Consider the following 8,259-nt stretch of genomic DNA (forward strand, 5'->3'; position numbering starts at 1 on the left):
TATATATAAAATATGGGTCAAAATATATAGATATACAGAGAGAGTCCTTTGTATAGAGTCAATAATTTAATCCATGAGATTTGATGAAATTACTTGCTCTTGAGTGAGGGATTCCATCTGAGATACATTCAAGAGACTAACATATTACATTGCAATAGTCAGAACATAAAACTTCAGAAGTCTAAAGGGTCAGGCTAGAGTAGCTGCCATAGGATGATACATAGGCCAATAGTGGAGAACTAGAAGAGATGGAGACTCAGCCTGACCTGGGAACAGAATTTACCTCCCTCTCCCTCAAACATTGCCAAGAGATTAATTTCAAAAAGCAGCTTCTAGGCTACAGAACTTCCCTGGACCAACTCAGCTAAACTATTGGTTGCTAGGCTATTTTTCTACTGAGGCTACCTTTCATTTCAACACCTTCCCAGGACTGTCCTTCCCTAACTTTTGCTGCTTCTCACCCCAGATAACTTATTGTTAGTGGAAAAAAATAGAATAAGGGCAGATTAGATTTGGAGGGGAAAAATCCCCCGCTACCTTTAACTCCATTTCTCACCTAGATTTTTCAGGTTTTTGGAAGCCAAGAAATTGATTACTTTTTTTTTTCTAACTTCCATGAGCAAATGAACTTGGTCAATCAATTCTTTCTTTTACTCTAACTTGATAAGACAGATGGGGAAAGTAAAATGAAGGAACTGCATTTGTAATAAACTGAAATTTCCTCCTTACATCTTCCACTCATTGTTCCTCTTTTGAGTCTTTCATGCCAAAAAGAACAATTCCTCTTCCACAAGTCTGTCTGGCTAGTCTATGAGCCATTTTTCTTTTGGGCTTCTTTCTTTAGTTTTCCTTTGTTTTGACTAGTTTCTGGAATTTATTTGAAGACTTTAAGAAAAAAAATCCACACTGAATTACCAAATTGAATAAACAGTCATTGTTGAAATGATGTTTGGAAAACTTCTCAAACTAAACATCAGGTCACATTGCTCAGTCTATGAGGAAACTAATTCAAAAGGCACCTTATTCTGCTATTGTTGGATGAATGTGAATATGAGAACCATCAAGGCATAGGAAGATGGTGCTAAAATCTTTATCTTGAATTTTTCACATACTTTCTCAAGTTCTTTGGACAAATATTTAAGATATAAGGCATCATTGAAGATTTGCAACTTAAACCATTTTTTTTCTGGAAAAAGAGATGAAGTACATGCATAGAGTCAGAGAACCATTGCTCTAGAGCTAAAAAGGATCTCAGAGGCAATCCAGATGATCCTTTGTTTCATTTTACAGTTGAAGAAGTTGAGATCCAGAGAGCTCAAGTAACTTGCTAAGGTTGACAGGTAAGAGCTGAATGGCAAATTATAAATTCTGAGATTCTACGTATACAATACAGGAATCTACAATATTTCTAATAGGACAAAAGCATGCTTTCTATTGAATAATGCTATCCATTCTATTTGTAAATAGTTTTAATTGTTAAAATTTTCTTCCTCATATTTAACTGAGAAATCATAGTAACTTCTATCCAGTTTTGAACTCTAAAGTATCTCACAACAAAATTGCTCTTTAAATCTAGAGTCCCTAACTTGTGATTTGAAGAGTTTGGGGGCCTTGGATTTATAGCAAGAGATCCATCTCATTTGGTGGCACAGTATAGTAAATAAATAAACTAACTTGTTTTCCATAGGCTGAATAAGTACTTTATCTTGCACACTCAAACTTTACTATTTTTAATTAATTTAATTTTCACTATTTTAAAGATGCTTGTAGAAGTATTTGTGATTAATAAAATACGTACTGATATAACTGTGTTACTGATTTAGTAGTACCCTTTTGTCATTTTGTGTTTTCTCAATAGATAATAAAATTAATACAACGCTAGGCACACAGTAATTCATAAACTTTTTCATTCATTTATACATTAATTGATTGTTTCTTCACATTAAAATATGGGAATTCCATTAAAAACTGTTTTTCCTATTTAAGGAAGTTTGAAAGACTACCCCAGAAAAAAAATAATAGAATTCTAGAGCCAGAAGGGGCCTTGGAGGATAATTTACCCCTGTCTTCTTTTTTCTAGATTGAAATTTGTTATGTTTAATTAAGCTTGCTGAATGCTTGAGTTTGTAGTTCAATTTATTTCATACTTTCCTCCAAAACATGGATACTTCAAAAATTAACAGGTAGGACTGGATATCACCCAGACAAGACAAGAACACATTCATTAGATTTTCAAATTTTAGGGAAATCAGAACCTAATTCTAGTCTTTAACCCATTCTCTCAGAGGAAGTTCTTTTTCTCTCTGACTTTAATCCCTTCCATTAAAACTTAAGCCAATATATTTTTAAAACTTGTTCTTGAGATAGATAGAAATTTAATTATCATTCTTTGACCTTGAAAATATAGAAGATTATTACTAAATCATGTTCTAATCTTTGTTCTTTTCTCTAAATTCATTCCTAATTTTTCCTTGTAGGAGAAATTTCTTTCTTTAATTTAATTTAATTTAATTTAATTTAATCATTTTCATTGCTGCCTTCTGAACCATCTCCAATTCTCCATGGAAATGTATTCAAGATCTATTAAAAAAAACAGCTAAGCTCAAGCTCCTATAGAACAATGTCCATAAAAGATAGGGCCCTACCCAGCTTGAGGATCTATTATTTAAAAAAAATTTCTTTCCTAGAGATAGTCCTTTTGGGAATAGAGCTTTTGCTTGGCAAGCTCATATGAGATCTGTGAAGTGTCTTATATGATTTGGGAATATAAATTTTTTGTGTACCCTAGGATCACCTGATTGGGAGAGCAAAAGGTTCAAACCTTGGAATGATGCCAGTTGGTCAAGTCTTAGGACTTTAGACTTAAGAAAAAAGATCTACTATGTCATGTGGAGAGGTAAGCCATCTTAAACAAACTAAATACTTTAATTTTGTGTTAACAAGTTGTAAGCATTCTATAGTGATTGATAAGCTTTTTAAAAATATTGTTATATTTTCTTCAAAACTGAAAAATATTTTCCTGATATGGCATATTTTGTATCTGTTTTTCCCCTAAGAAGAAGATGAACTCAAGACTTTTTCCTAAGTCTTGGAAGTCTAGTGTTATTATGTCATCATACTTTTCTTCTATTGTATGCCTTGCTTCCTGAACCACTTCTCAGGCAATCCCCTAGCCCATTTTCCACCCCTCAAATATGGAATGATTATAGGACAATATCAGACAATATCTCACAAGGTGTTCAATCATGTGCTATAGAAAATAAATGCAAGAGAAATTCAGACAAGAGAGATCATTGTAGAATGTAATTTGGGGGCAAAGGCTTTGTAGAATTATGATAATGATGATGATCACAATAAGTAGCATTTGTATGGCACTTACTAGAAATATTATTTCAATTGATCCTCACAAAATGATTCCCATTTTATAGTTGAGGAAATGGACTTTAAGTGACTTGTCCAAAGACACAGAGCTAATGAATATCCTAATAACTAATAAGTTATAATTATCAATAAATTGATTGATTAATTAATAAATACAATGTACAAGGCTGTACTTAAACTTGTTTTCCTGACTCTAGGGTCAGTGCTTCATCCATTGTGTCACATAGGAGTCAGTCTTGAACTGAGCCTCAGAGGCTGGGTAGGTTGTAGAGAGGTAATACTAATCTTCCTGTATGGCCTTTCTTTAAGGAAGATTCGATGTCCCTTTCCTCCAATTCCAGATGCTTTAAACAAGTGAAAAAGAGAAGAGTGGCCCATATCCAATAACAATTGGGTTTGATCTGGATACCACATTTTAATAAGGATATTGGCAAATTAAATATCATAAGCTGAAGAGGGCTGCTAAACTGCTAAGAGGATAAAACTATTCCCATAAGTCTTCAATTGCTTGTTGAAGACTTATGGGAATAATTGGGCTACAGAAGATTCAGGAACATTATGAAAATTATCTTTATATATTTGAAAGGCTGACAAGAAAAAGAGAGGCTCAAATTTTTCTATTTGCTCCAAAGCACAGGACTAGGAACAACAGGTAGAATGTGTAGAGAAGTAGATTTAGGTTCAAAGAAAGGCAATTTATTTTTGATCATTGTGTTTTAATATAACCGATTTCCTTTTTGATTCAATGAATTTTGTTCTGTGCACCCAAGAACATTATTCTAATAAGGGTTCCATAGGTTATTCCAGGTGGACAAAGAAGATCTGTACCACCCCACTCCAAAGTTGAGCCCTTGAAATAAAGAAGCATTTCTAAATGATTAAAGCACTTCTAAAGTGTAATGAGCTGCCTTTGTAAGTAGTGAATTCCCTATTACTAAATATGCACAAATAGAAATTGAATGACCCATTGCTGCAGATATATTAGAAGGGATTATTTTTTAGATATTGGTACAAATATCTCTCTGATGTCCCTACCTACTCTGACACTATGTGATTCTGAGGGAAGTCCCCAACAAGAGACAAACAACTAGGATAACCTTGCTTCTTTTCCCCAGGGTGCTATTGGTGAAGAAAATATATTTTGAAAGTATTTTGATGTGGTTCTTTCCAACAGGTTCTTAAAGTACACTTTATGTGAAGGCTTGAAAAAATCTGAGAAGTAATAAGAATCAAAGCATAAATTGCAAAGGACATTCCAGAAATGTTACAGGAGTTAAAATGTGTATTTATTATCTGCTTCAGGTTCTTTGGGCTCTATGTCAATGCTTGTCCTGATGGAATAGATTTCCCTTCTTGGCTATTTGTAGCCATTCCTTCTAGAAGATCCTTCCTAGATGTCATCTTCATGAGGTTTTCCCTGAATTCCTTTGATAGAAATGATTACTTTCTTTAGTTTTTCCCCCTCATAGCACTAGTCCCTCTTTGTGTACTTTTAATCCCATTTCCCCCTTTCTTTTCCAGAAGATTGCCTCCTCAATCATCCCTACTATCATTCCAGTCTATGACTTCTGTATTTATTGATTTTTTCTGCTGTCTACAAACATGCCCAATCTTTCTTTTTCTTAGAAAAACCTCACTTTATCCTTCCACTTCCTAGCTATCATGCTATACCTTACTTTTTCTTTCCAGCTAAGTTGATTTTAAAAAGCTATCACCACTTACATTTGTTCTTTCTACTTCCTCTCCCCAAAATTTATTCTAGAATCTAGTTATTTACTTCTCTCAACTTAACCAAAATTTTTTATTTGGCAAATCTAATGGCTTTTTCTCTCAGTGCTCATCCTTCATGACCTCTTTATAATTATTTTTCATTGTTGACCATTTTTCTTCTTCAATACTCTCTTCTTTCATGACTTGGCTTTTTATCAATTCTCTTAGCACCTTTAAGTTTCTTTCATGGATATTTATAACATGTCTCCTACCCATCAGTATTACCCAAAGCTCCATCTTCATTGCCTCTCCTTTTCTCTTTCTTTTCTTTTGTCTTTATATTCTCTCATTAGATGATATCATCAACTCTCATACTTTCAATTACCATCTCTTTGCAAATGATCCACAGGCATATTTATCTAGTCTATGTCCATCTCTTGAGCTCTTGTCCTTCATCACCAAGTAATTGCCTTTTTGAATAGTTGAAACTGGTTGTACTATAGATATCTCAAAATTGATATGTCCAAAACAGAATTCATTATCCAAATAATCTCCCTTTGAAAACTTCCTTATTATTTCAAGAGTACCATTATCCTTCTATTATCCAGATGTTCAACAGATATCCTAAATCTCTGTCCTGCTCACTCACAGATCTAATCACTTGGCACCTTGTGTAATTTCTTTCTCTACAACATCTCTTGAATATGTCTCATCTCCACTCAACCACATCACCACCATACACCAAGCTTTTATCATCTCATATCTGGGCTATTATAATAGCTTCCAAATTGATTTCCTTGCCTTAAGTATCTTAATTTCAATCCATTCTCCTCAGAGCTACCATAATGATTTTTCTAAAGTAGAGAGAGGACTATCCACATCATTTTTTCCTACTCAAAAAACCCCCCTCCAATGAAATCTTATTGCTTCTAGTATTAAATCTAAACTACTCTTTTAGTTATTTAAAACTCTATGTCTGCTGATTGCTATTCTAATATTTATTCTAATTGACTAGGCTAGTGATTGAATGAAAAATCTATAGAAATGGGCCACTTTCTCTTTCCAACTTCAAAAAGCTTAGTCCACCATTCCTTGGCCATGGAGTAACTCTGACCAATAAAAACCTCAGGACTCAAATGATTTTTTAAAAAATATTAGCTTCTCAGCTGACTGTACTGGTAGGAATCATTTTAAGTAACTGAATTCTGTTCTAACTATCCTGTTAATGCACAGTATCCAATATTCCTTTTTTCTTTTTTTATGTGTATGAATAGGGATGCCTAAAACTTGCCTAAAACCCAATTAGTGTTTATACAGTGAGAACTTTTTTTTTGCACTTCTCTTCTCATGGAGATTTTTGTACACATTCAAGCCACAGCTTAAATATAATTAAAATCTTTCCTTTGAGAAGTCAACATGGGAATTTTATGAATCAACAAATGTGAAAATGGACACTTACTTTAAAACTTCCCAAACAATGAGCAGAAACCAAAAATGACTTTCTGGGTACAAGAGTTTTATACTCCCACTTGCTGGTCCTATACTCCCAGAAACCATTCCTATAAATTATATTAGTATTTAGTTAATACTTTTTGTCCACTTCTTTTTTCTTTTCTTTTCATTTTACAAGTTTTTATTTCTTCTTTTCCCCACTTTGTCTCTTACTAAAAAGAAAAAAAAAAGCAAAATCTTTGTAACAAATATGTAGTCAATTGAAACAAACTTTTATGTGGGACATATCCAAAAAATGTCTTACTCTGAATCTTGGATCAATCACCTTTCTATTAGAAGCTAGATAACATGCTTTATCTTAGGTTCCCTCTGATTCCAAGAGCCTTAGGAATGGTAATGCTTCTGGCTAAGCACTCACAGCCATCATCCTGTGAAGCAACTCTCTGGGAAATGAAGTTTGGCAATTGCTACTACCATGTCTATTGAAGACTAAGAAAAGAAAAATCTTGCCATCAAAGTCCTTGGTACTGTCAAATGTTTTAACTTCAGAAATTGTATGATTTTATCAGTGAAAAATATGTTAAAAAAGAAGCATTACTATCTTCTTTGTTACTGAACTCTGAGGACCTTGGGGCCTATTCATTTGACTTGCAGCTCAAATCTTCCAATTGTTTTGTTTCTACAATGGAATGTGAGCTCCTTTAGAGAAGGGACTATCTTAATTTCTCTTTGTATCTGCATCAATGAGCACAGTGCTTTGTAAATAAAGGTTTAATAAATATTTCATTCATTTAGTCACTCATTCAAAAAAAAAGGATAAGAACTATTTGATAAATTCTTTAATCACATATCTACTTAGTATTAAAGAGTCAGAACTTGAGTGCTCTTTCTACTAAAGGAAATTAGTGATTGAAAAGCCCAATATTCAGTAAATATTTTTTCTAATTTATAACACTTTAGCTCATTTAACTGACATTCATTGCTTAATCAGCAACATTTGCTGAAGATTTATTGTATCCAGAGCTTTGGAAACATACAAGAGGAAAAAAATTAATTTCCCTGATCTCCAAATAGTGGAAAATTAAATGAGGAGATATGAAAAGGGACATGAAGAATAGCCAAAAAATGTATTCATCACTATAGATAAACAAAGTTTAAACTCTGTATAAGAATTGATGGGGCCTGAGACATTTAGAACCAGGCAGGGTTAAGGGAGGAAAGCTTTCTGGTGAAAATGATGGATATTTAAAAAAAACATTTTGGTGTAAGGAGAAGGACCACCCATTGATACTGAACACATCAAATATTTGGCAGGTTCTCCTAATGGGTGAAAAAAATCTGCCAAGTACCAGACAATTAAGTATCTATCTCCTGGATAAGCACTATTAATGGTCAATGAAGTAAGTCCAGAATTGAGTAGGAGGAAAACAGATATATTATCTTTGGGAAATTGTGCAGTCCTTTTAATGATTCCCAAGCTGCTCCCTAATCACAAAGGTCTATTCTAAAAATACAACTATTATGCTAGCAATGCTGTATGACCATGAAGCAGAGAGTACCACAGTGGCAAAGAATAGAAAATTTTAGGCATCATGAGAAGTTGTATTGTAGGTGTGAGTAGGCTAAAACATATTACCAATAATGATTTCTCTTTAGAGCATGATAAAAAAGATAACAAAGTTATAAGGTTGGGAAATGAGGTAGGTCTATGACATA

The sequence above is a fragment of the Sminthopsis crassicaudata genome, chromosome 1 (genome assembly GCF_048593235.1).
Source record: "Sminthopsis crassicaudata isolate SCR6 chromosome 1, ASM4859323v1, whole genome shotgun sequence".
NCBI classification, from domain to species: Eukaryota; Metazoa; Chordata; class Mammalia; order Dasyuromorphia; family Dasyuridae; genus Sminthopsis; species Sminthopsis crassicaudata.